This window comes from Panthera tigris, chromosome B2 (genome assembly GCF_018350195.1).
Source record: "Panthera tigris isolate Pti1 chromosome B2, P.tigris_Pti1_mat1.1, whole genome shotgun sequence".
Lineage (NCBI taxonomy): Eukaryota > Metazoa > Chordata > Mammalia > Carnivora > Felidae > Panthera > Panthera tigris.
The window spans coordinates 6735395-6757769 of NC_056664.1; the positions used below are offsets into that span (position 1 = coordinate 6735395).

A 22375-nucleotide genomic window follows, 5' to 3' on the forward strand; every position below is an offset into this window, starting at 1 on the left:
GCATTATTCATAATAGTCAAATGTAGAGTGACCAAATGTCCATCAACCGAAGAATGGATACACAACCTGATAAATTCACACAGTGGAATATTATTCAGCCACAATAATGAAGTAATAATATCTTCTGCAACACGGATGTACCTTGTAAGCATCATGCTAAGTTTAAAAGCCAGATACATAAAGAGCACATGTGGTAGGATTTCATGTGTATGAAATGTCTGGAAAAGGAAAATCTCATAAAGAAAGAAAGTGGATCAGCATTTGTCAAGGTCTGAGGGTAGGGGGAAAACAGACATGGGATTTTGTTTGGGGTGATTAAAATGTTCAAAAATTATATAGCAGTGTTGTAAAACTCTAAACTTAAAAACACAAAATTGTACCCCTTAGAAGGAGGCATTTCATGGTATGCGAATTCTATCTCCAGGAGACAGTTTTTTACAAAACTCAAATCTTCAAAAGGACGTTATGCCCAGTTATGATGATTTCTTGTAATTGTCGTGTGCATCGGATATCTTCTTTTTGGTTCTCCATAAGCTCCCCCGTTTCCACTATGCTGTACTCCAGGATGCTGAATTCCATGGGCACATTAACTGACTTCATGCCCCCTGGCTTTCTGTTGAGTGAATCAGTGGAGACTCCTGATAGGGCAGAGCAGAACAAGAAGAGAGTAAGGTCAAGGAGTCATCCTGGTTCATCCTGCTGGGCCCCCTGATTGCTCTGTCTTTCCACCGAATGCCCCAGCCTGCCAAAGGCTCTCTTTCTAGACCCACTTAGTGGGTTCCTGGTCATTGTTTCCTCCCATTACTTGAGGCTTATGGGTGGTAAAGTTTCCTGATGCTGAGTGCTCTGGAATACTGACTTACTTTGGTGATGTCTCTACACCTGCCCATGCATTTTAAACAGCACTTTTGTTAAATGACCCCCTTCTACCTGTCTCCCGCCAATCCCTTGTTGGTATACTGTGTTTGCTTTAACTTGTTTTCATTTTCTTGTATGCTTTAATTCCAGTTTTGTTGCCTTTTCATTTATTTTCTGTTTTGGGAGAGGATCTATTTCAGTGTTGTTTTCAGCGGGGACTTTCCAAGGTAAGCATTCTATTTTTAGCTCTCTTTGAGATTAGCTTAATGCCTTAACACTGTATTTCCAACAATATTAAACTATCAGTTAGAGAACAAAATAATTTTTGATCCCTGTTTCTTCAAGGTAAGGGGTTTGGCCCTTTTCCCACCTCTCTCCCTTTCTCTGTTTTAGTTCATTTACTTTGAGTTTGTGAAGTCTTTCTTCATTTAAAAACATTTCATTTGTTTATTTTATGCTGGGTTTCATGGTTATTTATTATTGTTTCTTTATACTCTTTTTTGTACCTCTAATGATGTAATAGCAATTAAATGTCCAGAGGATCTAGGTCATTCACATCAAGGGTCAAAGAGAAAGAAGGCACGCTTAATTTACCTTGGTTCAAATAATTTTTGATTGTCTTCATAGGCATAGTAATCAAGAAAGAAGAAAGAAGATGACATCACTTGGCCTTTCAGAGATTTCTGAGATGGTTAGATCGGTAGACATTTCGGGTGAAGCCTGGAAATTCAAATAGAAACTTCAGTTATTGTGTCATTTTATGATATTTCCAAGAGCAAAAGTCCATTTATTTTTTCTGACACTGCAATGCTGTGACCTTTTTGTCTTATGATTTACTTTTTCAATTCCATTCCTGAGCACCATTGACCGTGGTCAGTTTGGCCACCCGCCGCCATTACAAGCACAGCATCAGACTGGGAACAGGTACAGAATTCAGCCAAGGCCTGGTACCTCCGAAGCACAAATGTCTGTAACCTGAAACCCAACGCTTTTCTCCATAGCAACATTCTCGGGAAGTTGCCTTTTTAGCCCAACAGTTTATAAGATGACTTTATTATGTCCCTGCTTTGGTTTATTTTTGTCATTTATGATATTTCTTGAGACGTTCATTTTGAATTGCTGCTCAAATTTGGTATCTTATTTATTTTCTGTGCAATTGTCTTATCTCTTCAAATTCATTTAAGCTCTCTGAGACCACAGAACTTTTCATTTATGTTTTATGTACATCGCACACCTAACAGCTCAATGCCGGAGACACAGAGATGTTCGATAAATATTTCTTAATTTGATTTATTCGAGGTCTTATTAGTTCTGTCTGCTTAGTCTGGTGGTGCATTCCCCTCTGTTTGGTATAAAGCAGACTGCACTTGATATACTTTGAAATGCAGTCCAGAATTAATAATCTCTGAGAAACCTGATATGCTTTTAAACTTCCCAGATCTCTTGTTAGAAAACTCAAGAGACTTTAAGCATCGACTTTTCGTAATCTGTTACCTCATTTGGTGTGCATTCATATCTACAGCAACATCATGAGGTGAAAAAGGGCTCCACGAATCTTTGGATTTGTTTAAAATTGGCATTTAATAGGTATATTTTTTCTTTTTAAAAGCATTTGGGGAGAGTTCAGCTGCCAGGTCCCTGGAGCAAAATGGTTTTCTTGACCCTGCTTCTGTGTTGTCTCACGGCCATATATCTGGCCCTGTAACTTGAACACAGGAAAAGGAGGGGGAGGGAGAGAGACCTTCTGTTCGTTCCCTGTGGCAATCCATTGGGATTCTAAAGACTTGAATATTTTCAATTCATTACGAGGCGTGGAGCTATTATGGAAGAAAACAATATAGTGAAATTTTAAAATAGTAAGCCAGCCCTCTATAAATCATAATGATTTTCCCAAGGACCGAGGTTTAAATCACATTCCCCCTTGATCAAGCTTTAATTGTATAAATAGCTCTGCAAAATCATTTCAACTGTTCTTTGTCCCCCAGTCGAAGGGTACATCTACACAGTTCATATAAAATCACTGAAAAGCATTACTTTATCTTGATATGTTTGAATATCCAGATGTTTGGCAGGAAGTAAAACAAACATCCAGATGATTGACTGGAATTTTAAATATTTCTTTCAAGTCCCGACAAAGAAGTCAAGAATGCAATTTACTTACTAGATAGTTCCATGTTTCATAATCCTATATTAAGAAAAGAACCATATTCATGAAGGAAAATAACTTGGAACTTTGTCTCTAATATTATTCCTAAATATACTGAAATGTAGAGACGCTGCTGTCTTCCTGCCCCGGCATGGAGAATGGACTAGGAAGCCAGTCTGACGTGGAGGTGGGTCGAGAGGCATTTCTTCTGTGATTGCTGTGTTGTGTTCATGCTAAAATGGCCTCCTGTCAATGTTGTGTTGATAAATGCTATAAGGATGCACACAAACACCCAGAGAAAAGATGACCGAATGTATAAGAATTCCAAATGGTAGCGTAGGGGAGGAAAAGTTTTTTCTTTACTCTTCTGGATTCTTTTGGCTGGTTTATAAACTAAGAGTTAAGTAATTAATATCCAAGGCAGATTAACAGGAGAAAAGCAAGTTTAATTTCATACGTATGGGAGCCAGAAAGAGATGAGGTTCAAGGGTAAGTCAGGCAGTTGAGGCTTATATGTTGTCCTGAGCTAAGGAGCAGGAGAGGAGTCTGGGCTTCAAAGGGAGGGAAGACAATTCACAGGAAGATGGGCAGGGCAAATGTTTGGTAAACAAATGTTTGCCATGCTAACAGGGAGACAAGAGGACACAGAGAGGATTTTGAACAAACAGGCACTGCTGAGCTCCCCACAGCTTACCATACTTGGTCCAGGCCCTCTATCTAAATTCCTAGGGGACGTTAGGGGGGAGGTTAAAATCTCTCTCCCTGAGTCTTTTGGACCTTGAGTGTCTTCAGCTTGAAATAATCCACATGACAAAGTGGTGCATTCTGGGGTGGCATACTCTACTCCCCTTCAGTAGCAATCTCTGAGGTCATTTTGCTAGAAGTCCTTTTAAATAATTGAATGTTTAAAGGCTATAGTAATCCTAGGAACCACAAAAAGTCCATTTAAAAGACATTTTTGTTTGGAAAGAATTCTTCATTTTTGTGAGCATTACATTTTCTATTACTTTTTATATGTCATATAGCCCACTTTTACAATAATTGAAAGTATTAATTGATGGCATTGGTAGGACTGTCATAAAATCTAATGACAACAGACATTCAAGACTGAATGATATTCATATTGGGAACTTTCTCTGGCTTGTCACCATCCCTTCTCCATCTCAGACTGTAATTTTCCAGCAACCTTTGCCCAGACCAGTCTATTGTTCACAGCTGTCACCAAAAAGGACCTCCTTTAGTTTATTTAGGGAATGATGGCAGGTAACTGCAAAATAACAAAAGAATGAATACCATTGATCACAGTGGATTTTTCCCCCCTACTGTTTTCAGCCACATGATAAAAACAGGAAGCTTCATTCTTGGGGACCAGGGGCTGGCATAACTTATCAAAGCTGCCTTTTCCCCTTCCTCTGACTTTCCCCTTTGTTTCCTTGAGGGATGTAGAAATGACATCAAACTGTTCAAAATAGCTCTGACCTATTATGGATGACCAAAGAGATATTTGCTTTATTTTGGAGAAAAAATAATAACTCTAACCTTTTGTTTTGTACAGAAAACAGACAAACAGGATATATTTTTTTCACTGTCTCCAAGTTTTATCTCATCCTTTCCTGCTCTTTGGAAACAAAAGAAGTCAATTTTAAAAAGCAAAGGAGAATAAATAAATTTGAGAGAGAGCAATGCATTACAATTTCCCCTAGAAAAGTTCCAGTGACATCTTACCCACCATGACTAGAGACCTTCTTATCCTAATAAATGACTGAATCCAAATCATAACTACTTTAGAGACACAGGAAAAGAGAACGGCAACCTCTCACATTTGTAAATCAAGTGGGTTTCTTACAAAAATAAATGTTAATATTTAGCAGTGAGTTCAATTTGCACCATGTCGTGTACTCACTTTGCCCCTTGGAAGATTCTCTTTCGAGTTTTCTTCGGCAGTAAAGTCTAGATCTAGTTGTATCAAGATAATTTCCCAGTAGCTGTAATCTTGTAATTCAGCAGAACCAGTTCTGTAATACACTGTCCAACTTGAAACCTTCCTAAATCGCATCACCAAAATAAGCTGAGCTGTCCCAGAACAGGCACCTAATCATTTATATGGTGCAAACCTTCGCTTCGGCCTTAAAGGCCCATCCAAGCAGCCCCCAAACAAGCTGCCACCTTTGCTGTCAAGGAGAGAATCTGATTTCGTGCATATGGGTTTAATCATGACATCTTTCTTCAGAGCAGTGCTGTTCGACTGAAATGTCTATAATGAGGCAAAAAATAATTTTTAATATTAGCACTGTTCAATAAGGTAGTATCCAGCCAATTATGACAATTATGACTACTGGGTACTTGAAATGTGGCTGGTGCAAGTAAGATTAGAATTGTTCATTTTATGGATGTTTATTAATTTACATTTGTATTGCTACAATGGCTATTAACTATTAAAATGGATAATGCAGCTTCATAATTCCCCAGAATGTACTTCTTGGTGCCGAATTCCTTAATGTATATTTAAATCAGTAACAGTATTTCTGAACCTTCACGTCGTCAACTGCAAAACACAATAAGAAGCGTCTCAAACTGGGATGGTAAGAATGTCTAATAGTTTTTGATAACACTATATGAAAAGCCTAATATGGGCACTTCAAACTGAAGTTCCAAAGGCCATCTGTAGATATACCATATTACATTCCAGTTATTTTAGTTCCACATAATTATAAGCCATATGCAATATTGTAGTAAGATATTGGCAGATACAATAATGTTTCGAAGAGTTACTTCCCTAAGTACTCAGAAACTAGTCAACAAACACACTTATCTCTACATAAACAAGGGTAGTTAGGAAAATTTCCTAGTGTTATTTATGGAAGATGCCTAATTGGATATGTTAAGTGAAGCACATTTTAAAGATGGTGCCAGCTCAAGAGTGGGAAGATTTTTTTTTTTTTAAATAGTGGTAAGAATACACTGGACAATTCTGAAACTTCTCTTGCGCGTGAAAGGTATACATGAGTTTGGAACTAGGGAATGGAGAACATACTTGAGGACAGTTTCTCGAAGAGAGTGGTGTTTCTCTTCCAACCCAAAGGAGGGAAATGAGAAGGCCCCTTACTCGTTACATTAAGTAATGAAGTACATTAAGTACATTAAGAATGAAGCTTTAAAGAAATCACCAAAATGGCCCCTGCATCCTCAGAGGCCATCACTTTCCAAAAGAAAATTACAGCAGACTGGTGACCAAGTCAACCTAGAGGTGTATAGAGTCGGCAAAGGAAGGGAAGAGGTTTGTGAAGTAACCACACGCCCAGACATTCCAAAGTGAAGGACGTATAAAGTGTCCCTTAGATAAATCCATGAATCCAAAAGGGCCATCTGGCACAGGGACTTCATAAGTGTCGCTGGAGCCCTAGCACATTTGCCATAATGGAGGGAACTAGACGGGCAAGCTCCTTAGATAGGTGGAAGTGAGGAGGAGGAGATACACAGGGGTCTCCAAGGAATTCACAAATCTGAGGTCCAAATAAGTTTTAAACTCTGCCAAGCCCCTCGAGCACTGACACTAACTCAGGGGAAAGTTTTTGTTGATTGAAGGACTTTACTGCTATCTTTTCCTCTCAGCTTTCCCTGTGGCCCAACCCCAGGGGATCAGACACAGCAGGAACCAGCTGGAGGAGGGGAAGTGGAGGGAGGAAGGAAGGCTTCACCAGCAGGTCTTTCCCTCCAGCCCATCTCTCCCACCTGCGGAGGCCCGAGGGGTGGAGGAGACACCTTTATACCAAATCAAGTTTGCAACTGGAGTCTTATAACGGGTGGAATGTTTTATTCCAGCAGTGAAGCTTTATTTTGTTCCAACAAGCCCTGGGTGAAGTTTTTGCTATGACAATACTTAAATGGACAGACGCTTCAGTTTTTTGACCCAGGGCTTTGGGGGGAGGTGTTACAGGAAGTAAAAATGGTCTTTTTCCTTGTCCACAGGATTAAAGACAGTTTCAAACTAGATGTAAGACTTTAAACAAGGGGACTGGTCTTGTTAACACTTAGCATGGTTTAGAAATACCTTAAGTAATCAACAAGTGTTGGAAGATTAAAGATTCAAATGAATTATTTCTACATTTATGTATTCCCTTTTCTTATTCATTAATCCAACAGCATATATGAATGCCTGTCATGTTCCGTGTGAAAAGCTTAGTTCTAGAGCAAAGTTTTGATGTCAGGCTAAACATCTGCTCGTAACTTCCCAGAGGAAAACCAGAACAATACCCATGTATATTGGGTCACCTGCCTTAGGCGGGAAGTATATCTGACGAATGGAAATCTGGTCCTGAACCTGGTGTAAAAAAGGCAAATTTCCTTAAATGTAAATCATCTACACAGATATCATGGCTTTATTTAGCAGCCGATTGAAGGATCACCAAGCTTGCTTGAATGGACCTTACAATTGAAGGTTGAATTGAATTGAATTGGATAAGGAAACAGTTTAAATGGCTTAAATTGAATAAGGAAACAGTTTAAAATGGCTTCACTGTGAGAAATAAGTCCACTGACCCAATCAAAGGAGGGAGGCGGAGACTCGGAGCACAGCAAACTGAGGCTTTAATCAATGTTCTTACAAGAGTGGGTGCTGATAGACAGGTATGCTCAGTGCAGTTACAGCAGACAATTTATTTCCTAGCACGTAAGCCTCTGCCCTGATTCCTCATTGGCTGAGTACTACAGAGGTTACAGCCTTACCCGGAAGTTGCCTATGCCCACGAAAGGCAAAATGCAGTCTGATCGGAACAAATGTACATTCCCCGAGGTAACGCAGACTTTCAGTCCCCCTCCCTTTGTTCTTTGGTGCATACGCATTGCAAAGCCCAAGAAAGTAAGCCCCTAGAATGGAAGGGGGGTGGGGAAGAAGAACCAGGAAGTGAAGTGTCTAAGGGTTTGGGACTCCATTATGGGGAGAGGGGAGGTTATACATATTTCCAATAGGTTGTGAACCTACTGTTAATTAGACAACACAGCTTTTATTTGGTATTTCTGAAAGTGAATCATCTCCCTTACTTCTCACATTAAGCAAGCACACAGTACTCAGAGATTGAATAAAGAATTAAACTTGGGCCTTGTAACTTCCTATCCTGGATATTTCCTCAGGAAAAGCTTTGTCATCTATCTCCTTTATCCATTGGACTATTCAGCATAATATCTTTCAAACTTGACTGTGTCTCTCATGAATACATGTGTCAACTGTGCGTCCCCTTTAAATATATATTTAGACAACTGCCCACTGGAATTAAGGAACTCTGCAGCAATAAGCCATTAAAATCATAGAAAAGGGAGAACTGAAAAATTAGATACTCTGATTTTCCCCTGCAATTTCTTGAAAAGCCAGTATTTAAAATATTTTAGTAAATGAACTGATACAATATAGCAAGGTAGAAACTTTGATTTTTAATTTCTTCTTTTTGTTCTTTACACATGAGTTAGGTGAGAGTTGACACCTGTCAGTCAAAGATTAATTTAAATTACTCCCGGTCGTGAAGTATCTACCTACCTAAACCATTAGCTGTCTTGATCAGCCCTTGATGAAACATTTTGACTGGTAACTTCTTTTGCAAGGATCGGATCAGTTTAGGAACCAATGCCTTGATGAAATTGTTCCTTAAGCAGCTTTACTGCCTTAAAGAAAGCCATAATGTGCCTGCTCTTTCTTTCCAAAAATGTTTACCTTATTTCAGCTAACTATAGAAGCAAACTGTGAAAATGTTGAATTTCCAAGAATATGAGCACCTTTCTGATTTCTTTTCTTCTAGCTATGCCCTCTCTTATTTCTTACTATTGAACATTTTCCCTCCTGAGTTTATTTTGGTAAATTTTAGTTTTAAGGTGAATAAAAAAGTCTTTTTCTCTTAATCTTAAATTTCGCTGAGACTGGGTATTTCCTATTGTCACATTCCCTGACTAAACTACCGGATATGGTTCCGGAGAAGGAGCAGAGGACTCCAAAACACCTCATTTCAATGTTATTTCTATACTAAGGAGAGTGTCCTTTTGGCTTTCATGGATGCTACCGTTGCTGATAAACCTTTTCAGAAAAATCTATCAATTATGTAGGCTTGTTCTATAGTGGGCAGATATTTTCTGTCTTCCCAACATCAGATCAACCATATTTTTGGCTCATAGAATATAAAAATGAGGGATAAAAGCGATTTTATATGAGGGCTAGCTTGAAGCCATCCATCGTCTTCAGGGATATCTTTCTGATCATGAATTTGTCTGCATCCAAGAGCCAAAGATCACTGTGACATAATGTTATCATACATCCTTCTCACTTAATCACTGACACTGGTTTCTAAATTTCAAGACACAAATCCAGTAACTATCTCCCAGTTTCAGGAATTTTACTTTCTTTTTTTTTTTAAATTCTTTTTTAATGTTTATTTATTTTTAAGAGAGAGAGAGACAGAGTGTGAGCAAGGGAGGGCCAGAGAGAGGGGGACACAGAATCTGAAGCAGGCTGCAGGCTCTGAGCTGTCAGCCCAGAGCCCGATGGGGGGCTCGAACTCACGGACTGCGAGATCATGACCTGAGCCAAAGTCGGACGCTTAACTGACTGAGCCACCCAGGGGCCCCAGGAATTTTACTTTCTAAAGATATACTGCATTATACTGAAAGGACCATAAAACATAAAACGTCTTATTATTTATTTATTTATTTTAAATATTTTTTTTAACATCTATTTATTTTTGAGAGGCAGAAAGAAACAAAGCACTAGTCGGGGAAGGCAGAGAGAGAGACAGGGAGACACAGAATCGGAAGAAGGCTCCAGGCTCTGAGCTGTCAGCACAGACCCCAACATGGAGCTCAAACTTATGAACCGTGAGATCACTACCTGAGCTCAAGTTGGACGCTTAATCAACTGAGCCACCCTGGTACCCCAAAACATAAAATATTTTTAGTAGATAGGTCATGAGAGTTTTTCTGTGTAAAAAACATAAGTGACAATATATTCCAGGTTTTCTATGATGGTTTCAGCTTCAAATACTTGTTCCTGTTTTGTATACTTATAAATAATTTCACAAACCAGAAAAATAGGACACTTTGTCATACCCAGTGTGTGTGTGTGTGTGTGTGTGTGTGTGTGTGTGTGGTTTTGATTGGGGAAGAGTACCATAATGTACTCAATATATAGGTCCATTCTCTTGTGAAGACTCAATCTTCTCAGTGAAGGGCCAGCCAATCAGCGCCATTTGACATGAGAGCAAGAGGAGAGAATTCTCAGGATGGAAGAACTTCTGCTCTCAATGGTTTCCATTTGCCAAGGGGGGAAAATACTTATATGCACAATGTTCGTTTGATAAAGTTTTTCTGACAGCATATTTTTTTTATAGTTCTGTGCCTAGACACTGAATTTGAGAAAGTTTATTACTTTGGAAATTGATTTTGCTATTATATACTGTATGCCTTGGTCTATTAGAAAGAAGCCCGCAGGGAGTATGGTGGGTATGGGCACAGTGTCTAGATTTTTCCGTGTGTTCTATCTGCTGTAGCTCCACACTGCGTTAGTAGCTCTTGTCTTTCCACCCCCAGGCCCCACCAGAGCCACCAGCTACGGCCATCCCAGTAGTTCAATTTGCAGAGACTGTAACTTGAATTGTCTACAGTGTTGAGTGACATAGTGTCTGGTTGTTGTAACCACACTGCAAGGGGAACCCCATAATGCCACCAACCTATTGAAATCTCGGCCCATTTTGTCACTCCACTTGGATCTGTCCTTATTCTCTGTTGCCCACATTTACAAGAAAATCGTCTCCTTCATTTTTTTCTGTTACCCACACAAAATTCTTTCCTTAACCACTATTATCTCAAGTCTTTAATATGAAGAAAACTTCTAGTTTGCAGCAGACACAAATGAATTAGTGATTGACTCCCCTCTAGGAGCCAAAACGGATCTTTCATTGGTAGAACTTCCAAAGCATGCAAAGTGTTTAAGTTCGGATTATGTGAAGGAAACATCTGGGGACCAGAAGGCCTTTGGAGTCAACCCCTTGCCACTACTCTGCCTTCAGCTTTCTCCTGCTGATAAAGGAATCAAATCACTTCAGGGGAAATCATTGACTTTATGGTGAGAAGGTGACTTAATAGTGTGGATGATAGTATATACTGCCCTGACATGTCATTAGAAGGTCAATGGTAGCCCAGTGCTACATCACATGCCTACGTCATTCACCTCACTGCCTCTCATCACGTGAATATTTTACCATCTCGCATCACTGCGAGAAGAAGGGTGAGTGCAGGTCAATAAAATATTTTGAGAGAGAGACCACTTTCACATCGCTTTTTTACACCTTATCATCCTAATTGTTCTATCTTATTATTAATTCTCATTGTTAATCTCTTGCTGTGACTAATTTATAAATTAAACTTCATCTTAGGTATGTATCTATAGGAAAAAACACACAGAATGTATAATGTTTGATACAATCCATGGTTTCCGGCATCCACTGAGGCTCTTGGAAATGTATGTACTTCATATTTTCCTGGAATTTTCACCCGTGATTCCATGCCTAAAATATCCTATGACTATAAGGACCATGGTTAGTTTAATTTTGTACAATAGACATTGGGTAAGTTTTTAACGTGTGTCACATACTAGGAAGTCAGAATGAAAATAAAATGAAATCCCTGCCGCTGAGGTGCGTAGGACTAACTGGATGGGCAGAAATAATTCAAGAGTCCTGACAGGTGCACCTGGCTGGTTCAGTAGGTAGAGTATGCAACTCTTGATTTCAGGGTTGTAAGTTCAAGCCCCATGTTGGGTGTGGAGATTACTTAAAAAGAAAATCTTAAAAAAAGAAAAAAGAGTCATGATAGAGCTATGCCATGCAATAAAGCACAGAGGCATACAACTATTCTAGCTAGGGAAAGAAATTTGTGAGGTAGAGTTAGGGAAGCACTAATCTTACAGAATGAGGATGGGTTACCACGTGAAAACACAAGTGGAAGTGAATGCTTCATTTACTCAGAATAGTAAGATCAAAGACGAGAAGGTATAAAGTCTCTCCCTGAGTGAAAGAACCCCACATGTTTTGTTTGTTTGCTCACCCAAACATAAAATATGAATTAGGGAGGAGCTTGTGATGGCGGCCAGTCCCATTGTAGTGGCCGCTGGATGCCAAACTGACTTTTAAGCAAGGGGGTTCGAGACCAGCTTTACGTTTCATATTAACCACATGTTGAGAGATGTTGGCATCAGGAAAGGAGAAGACAATGAGGTTAGAGGGACCAACAAGCAGGTCATTTCAGAAGACCAGGCGAGAGACAATGGCATTCTGAATTGGGGGGAGTAGCAACAGGCAGGGAGAGGAGAAGAGAGAATACAAAAATAATAATTGAGTGGAGGATTCAGCAAGAGCTGCTTGGACTTGGATGTTGAGGGAGAGAAGGTCTGCAGGGACCCACAAGTTGGTTAGTGATAATCTGAGCTGGGATAACTGAGCCAAGAGTGATAAGTGTTGCGGGAATGGAAAGAGACAGAGAATAGGAGCTCAATTCCAGAAATTTTGACTTCCTGGCATTTTCATTTCAAAGTCTGAAGCACAAGACTAAAGATAAAGATATAAATATAGATGATATATATATATATATATATATATATATATATATATATATATATATATATATAAACTTGGAAGCATCATTGTATGGGTAGTAATTAAAACAATGAAACTACAATGGGATCCTGGGGATTCATTTATAGAGGAAGAAGGTTGGAGGCAGACTGGAGGTCAATCAGGGTATTTGGAGACATGAAAAAACCAGGATAGAAAGAGTGGTCCTAAGGAGAAGGAAGCGACTTCAGAGAAGATGATGTTATACAAACACATCAGAGATGACCGATGCCACATTCTTGATATGCTTGAGGGCTTTATTCAGATAAAATAATGAGGTATTGAGTCCTGTATAAAAACCTGGTCAAGCCCTGGTTTGAAACACCAGCCCACAGCCACTATTAATTGGAGAGATCATCAATACTATCTCTCTTTCATCTTTGCAACAACTGTGAGTTATACATCACCCAGTTTACAGAAGAGAGAAAAAAAAAAACAAACTAAAGCTCACAGAAGTGAGTGATTTTCTTGGAGTCTCAAAGATAAGAAATTTCTGGAACCACGTTTGGGTCCTTTTTGTCACTCCAGAATCTCAGTTTTTAACCAACAGGGTGCTTTGCTTCCTTTCCTCATTTTTGCCAACATGGCTTCCATTTTATGGAATAATAATCAGCTCGGATATGTGTAATATCACTCAGCTGTTGAGTGATATACTAAATTCCTCTCACTGGAGTTTAGAAAATGCCTCTGCTATCGTAAACAATTCTGTGGCCATGCAGCACGGGATCATAAACCACTTCTTTCCTTTGAATTGACCTTGGCTCCCTGTCTTTCTTTAAATAGAACACAGGCAAGAGAAGCACTGTCACCCTTGAGAAAGTTCTGTGTGACATAGAACAGAAGGTGCTTAGGAAGAGTGGTAATTAAAAGCGACCTGAGCTAAAGCAAGCTCTGAGGAATGAGAACCGTGAATTTCACTTGACCCAAAGTCCCACAGTCTCCAGAAGTCTCAATTTGGAGACATTTTCTGTATGTAAACAGGGGATCTGTTGAACCCGGGAGGCACATGGATGAACTTCAAGGTGAGGGAAAGGGAGAAGAGAGAGCCACGAATCTCTGCAAATGTACATAAATATTTTTTGATGCATGCACGTTACAGACGGACTGTCAATTGCCTTGACTGGCTATTCAAAGTGGTCCAAGACAAAAATTTTTAAGAATGCTAGTATATACTTATTTTTTTTTATTATGAAAGATTTTCAACATACACAGAAATAGAGATGAAAGTAACAAACCCTCGTGTATCTGGAACCCAATTTCAAAAGTATCAGCATTTTGTCAATTCTATTTTGTTAGCTATATCCCTCACCACTTTCGGTCGTGTTTTCGAAGACATCACACACACTACTCGTAGTGCGCAATTCGTCTTTAGCTTGTATCTCTGCTTTCTCTGCCCTCTTACTCATTCCGCACATCAGTGTGGGGTCTTCTGGAAGCTTCATCCTCCCCCTCACGGCAGTGGTCAAACACTCTGAAGACCTAGGGGGTACTGGGCATTCGAGACTTTCCAAACACACCTCCAAATAATCTCTCAATTTTTCTCTCACGGGAATACGTTAGAACTTCTGCTGCCAACAACTTTGTCCATGGAATAGGTCGTGAATGTTTGCATGTTGAGGACTGGGATCATCCATGATCCCTTAGAATTGCTTTATTCCACGCTTCACCTCTCCACATTTAACCACTCCTTAAAGGACAGCTGACATTTTGTTGTGTCTCTGCAGAATATCTTACGTTGGTAAGGGATCAGACTCTATGGTATCCTCAGATTCCCGTGTCTTTTACGTACACGTTTGTCATTCTGACAGTGCAGCTACAAAATTCGTTCTGCATTTTGTATAAACTTTTAAACACGTGCTAATCAGAAGCTGCCGACTTTCATGTCTATTTTCTCTTTTCTGGCCAGCTGTATGCTAACTCTGCTATACAACAGGCAAATCCCATACCATGAGTGTTTTGCCGGTGGATTTGTCAGCCTGAATAACCTGAATAAGTTCTGGAGGTAAACAGGAGTCAGTCTGTTGGCCCTGGGACCCAACTATGAGTAGACAAGAAAAGAAGTAACAGGTGTCCGATACATAAATCATTGCAAAACTTGTTTCTTACCTATTTTCTAAATCCCTGTGACAATGCAATAAGACAGATAATATTACTGTTATCATTAGCATTTCCATCATTACTGGTATTGGAATTTTTTACTTGAAGGGACTGATACACAGAGGGAATAAAACTCTTAGACATAGTTACATGGCTTGTAGACTTTAAAATAAGCTCTATCTGATTAAAATCGTATTGCTTGTTGCATGTAACACAGTGGGTCTTCAAAGGTTCCATGATGACCCTATACATTTCTCCAACACCTAATCCAAACCACCCATGATCCCTTATTCTACCCCAGAGCCACCTGCTTCCCAGGTCAATAATAACGTTTAAGTCAATCGAATGAATAATCAGTATTTTTGATTGTGCATACATTTGGTCATATGACAGCGATCAGTAATCAGTTTTGAAACCTGCTTTGTGGACGACAGAGTCACTGACCGACATCACCACCTATGCCTCAACAGAAGGATTCCCTCTCTCTGTCTCTGTCTCTGTCTGTCTCTGGATCTTAAGTAGATTTCTCAGTGACCTACGGATAATTGCCAGCTTTATGGCAGGGTCTATTCTGAGAACTTCAATCGTCAAATTGAAACAACCAAAATACAGCCTATATCAGTTTAGTTCCAGACCGAAATATGCCCAGGGTAGTATGTCTTGTCTAACACAAACAGAAAAAACAGGTAGGACCTGATACTTCTCTTGGTGTAAACTTGATAACTGGCCCTTTAAGTATTTTTACTCAGCAAACTGTAAATGGGGTTGTGACAGTTTATGTATTAATTTGTAGAGTTTGGTCCAGTTACAAATGAACACTGAAAAGTATTTTTTGACAACTTATTAAAAATTTAAGTATGATTCCAAACCCTCAGGCCACTTGATTTTTCAAGTTAAAGTTTCTTCTGAAATAGCAACACATGACGGCTGTCAAAAACCCAGAGCCATAACAGCTCTAGGCTACTTCCCAAAATAAAATACCCATCCCTATAAGTCAGCAAAGTGCCGGTGCCTTGTTGTACACGGCTTCCTTTAAAGGTTGATAACTCCTGCCATCAAAATGTGCCTGCAGCTTGGCTAGAAAAGACCGGCTGCACATTAACAATATGAAACAAATTATACCTTGTCTATCGAAGCAACAAAACAAGAGTGGACGGCCTGCTTTTGATAAGCAGATGGGTAAGAAAATGACTTACCCTTTTCAAACGAGCAGTAAAGTCATCTTGCAAATATTTCAGCAAGAAACGTTCCCTTGCTTTGTTTCCTCCTCTTGGAAAGAGGGGCATGAGCAGAGAAACTCGGTGTTATTGAACACCTCTTCTGTGTGCTTTCAAATTTTCCTGTTCTGGTAAAGTGGCTGATTCTAAGAAGAAGGGATTTTTTCTAGCTCTGGGAGCTCGTTTGAGATCGGGAAGAGGAAACAAAATTAAAACAGAAAAATATAAGTGCTTTCCTTGAGAACTGTCTTTCTTATTTTAAGAAAATACGCTTTTTGAGTTTTATACCTGTGCCTTTCAACCAGAATGGTATCATCTCCCCGGGGAATGTTTGCACGTGTGTGTGTGTGTGTGTGTGTGTGTGTGTGTGTGTGTTAGGGGGTTCTCTTGGTTTTCCTGCTTATTGGGGGTAAGGGTGCTCCTGACATTTAGAGGGCAGAGCCAATGATGCTGATTTCGCTGCATTGTGCCAGACTGTCCTGCTCCATGGTATGTCAATAGTATCCCCCCCCCACCCCAGTGAGAAATGCTGATCCCCACCATTTGGTGGGTATTTATTTTATGTAAACATGACATGAAATCTTATTTGTAATCTTATTAATGGTGCTTATTTGTAATCTTATTAATGGTGCCTTGACATAAATATGTAAAAAAAAAAAGGAATAGAAAGGATTAATGGTAGTTTCTTCCTCCACGAATCAAACAAACTCAGGGATCTGTTATTACTACTGTTACTGACGTATTGTCAGTGTCTGGGCCAGTCTCAGAAAAGGAAATGTCCCCCCCATGATGAACAAGTTATAGTTCGTCTCAAAGACACATGGTTTGTGATTTAGCTGTCATTTCCCGAAGGAAAGTTCCTTGCCTAGGTGCAGCATAGCTTACAAATGACCATCTTTATTTCATCTGTTATTTTTGCAAAAAGGTACTCAGGACGTATAATGATATTCAGAAACAATTTGTAATAGTTCAGTTATCCATAAAATAATCCATGTCCCACCCCAAGGAAAGTAGAGTTGCCTTGTGCATGAGTGAGCAAGTTCCCTCCCATTCTTGGGGGTCACTGGTAAGTTCACCCTGGCCTTGAAAAGGAAACTCAGAATTAAGCAGTATGAATGTAAGAAAAGGGATCCACGTAAGATCAACCTGAAATAGGTGTTTCTTAGGCTCTCTTTTATTTCACAAACACCCTTTCCTGGTTGCATAAGCCACCCTTTGCATAATTCACCCTCTTCCCACTGCCATGAGACAGTGTGAAATGGAAGGTGTTTTGTTATTTTCCTTTCTTTTCATTCATCTTTTCAGTTTTTACTCACTCAAACCCTGTGTGGTTCAGGACCAGGCTCTCCCAGGCCACAGAACGTCTTCAGCAACCTCATCTGTTTCTCGATGAAGATTTGCTTGCTTGCTTTCCTTTCAACTTCGTGTTCACTGTTGTTCTTTATGACTCCCTCTCAAGGCGCGTCTATAAAGTAAATAACAAATTCATACCTGACTTTATTCCTGCATCTTCTGTGGCTCTCTTGAAAAAATAAAAAGACAAACATACTAGGTACTAAAGAAAATCCCTCTCTAAACACAAATTACCTAGAATATGTCAAAAGTCATTTGACTAGATTCTCCCTACCGTCCGTGAAGGGCTTGGAAAACTGCCTAAAATCAGTGGGACGTGGTAACAAGACCTAAAAATGTGGGCTAATGTGCGGGCTGTGTGAAGAAGGGGGTGATGGATGATATAAATACCTAGGGAATATTAAATCATGAACTGAGGTCGATAATGAATGTGCAGAATAAACCTGGAAGTCATCAAATGACAATGACTTAAGGACTAAGGCTAGAGGAGGGTAACATCGAAGGTGGAGGGGCAGAGAGAGAGAGGGAGGCAGAAGATCCGGAGTGGACTCCGTGCTGACAACAGAGAACCCGATGCGGGGCTCGAACTCACGAACCGTGAGATGACCTGACCCAAAGTCGACTGTTTAACCAACTGAGCCAGCCAGCGGCCCCTAGAAGACACAGTCTCATAAGACGGTGTGTTAACAATCAGCCTAGGAGAAGATTTTGGAACTCTAAGTCCACTAACTTTGGTTCTGACTACTGTGTTTGGTAGAATGTGAGGAAAACAGTCATCAAATAAAAAGCTTGTTGGGTGCAATGAGTGATCAAATGATTAAAAGGTGCAAACTCCTGTTATAAGTTCTGGGGGTGTAATGCACCGTGCGGTGACTATAGTTTAAAAATTAAAGGGACACCTGGGTGGCTCAGTCGGTTAAACTTCCGACTTGAGCTCAGGTCATGATCTCACAGTGCGTGAGTTCGGGCCCCGTGTCAGGCCCTGTGCTGACAGTCCAGAGCCCAGAGCCTGCTTCAGTTTTTGTGTCTTCCTCTCTCTCTGCCCCTCTCCTGCGCTCTCTCTCTCTCTCTCTCTCTCTCAAAAATAAACAGTATAAAATTAAAAATCAAAATAAAATTTGAAGTTTATACCTTCTGATCATTTGACCAGTCATTTCCTGTTCCCCCCCCCCACCGCTGTGCCAATCACAGATCTGTTCTCTGTATCTACGAGCTTTGTTTCCTTTACATTCTGCATACAGGTGAGATTATACAGTATTTGTCTTTTTCCATCTGACTTATTTCACTTATTTCACTTATGCCTTTGAGGTCCGTCCTTTGTTGTTGCAGATGTCAGGATTTCCTTCTTTTCCTTGGCTGAATAATATTCCATTATGTGTGTCACGTTATATATAACTATATATGGTTAGATGTTTCTCATGTTGAAGCTCGAACCTATATCAAAATATTCAGAAAATGTGGGAGCCAGCAGAGGCATGAGTGGCTGTAAACTGGAAAGAGAGTGTGTGCCTTTTTCTCTCATTTACATAAAGCAGGTGAGATACAGATCTATTAGCGATAGAACCACACTTTGGTTCTTCTCTATGAATTGGTAGCTACACGTACCCTCAATGCAGTTGAAGTTCAAAGCCTTATGCAAACCATACCCTGTACTTTTCTCTGTCCACTGTCCCTCACCACCCATCTCATTATTAAGGTAAAGTGGAGGATAGTAAGAGAAAAACAGAGTGGAGTTTAAGCCTCAGTCAACTGGTTTACTTCACTCAAGGGAACTCTTTGAGCCAAAGAAACCAAGTTCAAGACCAATCACATCATTATGCTACAGCACATTATAAAAGAAGGTATATATTGAAAGCCCCCAATCATTCATTTGAGTCATTTTGAATGTCTTTCTCCTCTGAATTTAAGTTGACCTCTTTGTTTCAGTTCCTGTTTTTTTTTTTTCTTGTTTGTTTTTTGTATTTTGTTTTTATTTTAAGGTAATATAGCTGTTTGTATGTCTGTATTTTGTAATATTTTATTTGGGTTTTGGTTCAAATGATGAGATATCTTCTGGAACATTGGTTTGATTCTCATTAGAACAACAGATTAGATTTGAGTCAGATTTAACCAACTCCAGGCATAGAGCACCTGCAACATGCCTGAGCCGACGTCCCTCACGTGAATCCCACCACATCTATGTGATGAGTTTTATTAAGCGCATGAATATTTTCCTTCGAGGAGCTCGTAAACTAAACAACCAGGAATCCACTGTCTTTCTCACTACAGCAAAGCTGACCGCGCAAAGGTTTCCACCGTTGTAAGTCTCCAGCCCATTTGTGTTATGTTGGTTTTAAAATAGAAATGACAGTGGTTGTGAAGAATCACAACGTTTTGGACGTACAGGGAATTCAACAGCGTGTGTGAGGAGATAGACGTGTGCGTGCACTCACACACACTCCCCCTGGCTGTGTGTGGTTCCTGGTGTGGTGGCTAAAGAGGAATGTTGTCAGAAGCAGAGGAATTGTTTTTAAGAGTAATCACTTTGAAACAGGAAGTGTTTTACTTGTTCTTGTTTTTTCTCTTTTTTCTTTCTTTTAAACAAAGGGGGACTTGTTTATAGCAGCTCCGATATATTTTGTAACACATCATTAAAATGATCCAAGCCAGGCCGTTCTCAAGAGCCAATTTTTTAGGTAATGATGGAATTGTAATACACAGGAGCCAGACAGCTTTTTCTGCTGATTCAGTCAGATCTGGGGGGGTGGGGGGGGGGTGGGAGGGGGCTTGTATACACATGGTTTTCTCCGAAGACAAAATTAATAATTTTAAAAGCACCTAAAATATAAAAAGGAATATCCTAGGACTCCAAATTAATAGACCTATCTCAACATGTATTTCTGTCTGCATCAGAGGATCTAAATGATTATCTGTTAAATGGCAGTGATAATTTAATTTAATTTAATTTAATTTTGTTTCAATTTATTCTATTTTATTTTATTTTTAATGTTTATTTATTTTCGAGAGATACGGAGACAGAGCATGAGTGTGGAAGGGGCAGAAAGAGAGGGAGACACAGAATCCAAAGCAGGTTCCAGGTTCCGAGCTGTCAGCACAGAGCCCGACGTGAAGGCTCGAACTCATGAACTATGAGATCCTGGCCTGAACCCAAGTCGGCTGCTTAACCCGCTGAGCCACCCAGGGGCCCCAGTGATAATTTTAAAGTGCACTGGATACCTAGTTTGATTTTTCCGACACGTCGTCCCCAAACTTGACAGTGTAGCTTTTTTCTTTCTTTTTTTAATGGTTTGGGGGAAGAAAAGTCACTATTCAGTGTGTGATCTCTAAGTTCATTCTAAATGCCAGTTTTTCATTATTATGCAAAAATAAAAGCACATGTGCCTAGACATTTAGCATCGTCACTTTAACTCACACATTTCCCGTCTCTGCTGTTTGGAAAAGAAACCCTGCAAATATACAGTACCTTGTGTATATTCTTTTTTTTTGTGCCTGCCAAGGGATGGGTTCTCGCTTCTGTTCCTAGACAACAGAGATGTCATCAGTTGTTATGAGAAAAGACAAGTTCCTAAATTCAGACCTTGAAGGAGAAAATCGTTTTACTTCACCTTTCGTAAGGATTTCATTTGTAAATGTTCCTGTCAATGAAAACATACTGAAGAAGACAATGTCTGAACCTTGCAGCAAAACAATGTGGCAGAAGGAAATTACACAGTGGCAGAGCCTGGAATGCTGGGATTTGCTATCTGTAGAGACAAGAAGGCTTTCAAGATCATAAATCTCTCCTACAATCTCATCATTGAGTAAAGGTCACCTACCTTTTGGTATTCAAACCAACCCACTTTCCATTTAAAAAAAAAAAAAAAAAGGAGCTCAACCACACAATGAATGGGAATGTCTTAGAGTATAACTCAATTAAGTTTCACAAAAGCAAGTGGATAGAAAATCATAAAACCTACTGAGAGAGACAGTGACAGAGAGAGAGAGAGAGAGAGAGAGAGAAATTGAGAGGTCAAAGGCAGCTATACAAAACCAACTTTAGTTTACTCTAGGTTTGGTCCTTAACAGTCCCCCCTTTCTTATTTTCACAGGTACATGAAGAAGAAAGCCCACAGGACATCAAGAGAAGGGCACAGCAGTATCCTCTGAAAACAGGTAAAAGGTGGGATTGAAACTACCTTCTGATGTCAATTTTTTTTTTTTTTAGTGAGAAAGCATATGTGCAAGATAGAGAGAGAGAGAGAGAGAGAGACTCTCAAGCAGGCTCCACTCTCAGCACAATCATAACCTGAGATGAAATCAGCCACTCAATTGATTTTGACCCCCAGGCACCCCTCGACCTTCTGATTTTGAACAAAGAAGAGACTTATCTGGAAATCTTGGGAATACAATAGGCAGTCCCCTATCTGCCATTAGGTTCTGCAATTTCAGTGCCCCACAATCAACCACGGTCTGGAAGCAGGTGAGTGTCCTTCTGACGTAAGGTCACTAGGTCACTAGTAGCCTGACACTAGGTCACAACGCCCGAGTCCCTCACTTCACTTCTCATCATGTGGACATTTCATCATCTCACGTCGTCACAAGAGGAAGGGTGAGTACGGTACAGCATTTTGAAGGGGAGAGAGACCACAGTCACTAATTTGATTACAGTATATGGTTACAATTGTTCTATTTTATTGCAGTTATTGCCGTCAATCTCTTGCTGGGAGTAATTATTTATAAGTTAAACTTTACCATAGGTATGTATGCATAACACAACCGCCTGTGCTAAGATTTAGTATGTTTTTATTAAAATTCACCTTGTTTTGCTGAGCCCAGTTGCTGGCTGATGCAATGAATTTGTTGTTACTTCCAATTCATGGCATATACGTAATGGATGTTCAAAAGAGAGGGGGGAAAGGCAGAGGAGGAAATGAAATATTGCAGATGACACTTGTATTGGGCTTTGAAAGATAAGCAAGATTTCAATAAATGAATATCGCAGAGAACTTTATATATATTTTTTCCTATCCTATTGTATACTTTGCTGCCTATCACCTCCTTCACCAATATCCGCCAAA

General features: G+C 39.8%; 1 long non-coding RNA gene across 2 annotated transcripts; it reads right to left on the reverse strand.

Annotated features, from left to right (window-relative positions):
• Positions 1–360: 360 nt before the first annotated feature.
• Positions 361–21052, reverse strand: LOC122238334. 2 transcript variants are annotated; one of them, XR_006217241.1, is made up of 5 exons: positions 20924–21052; positions 20782–20837; positions 17282–17430; positions 1453–1578; positions 361–638 (listed from the first exon to the last, which is right to left on the reverse strand). It is a non-coding gene; the product is annotated as an uncharacterized LOC122238334 (long non-coding RNA). The 2 variants fall into 2 exon arrangements; XR_006217242.1 differs by lacking the exons at positions 361–638; positions 1453–1578 and adding exons at positions 5102–5258; positions 15945–16144.
• Positions 21053–22375: the final 1323 nt, after the last annotated feature.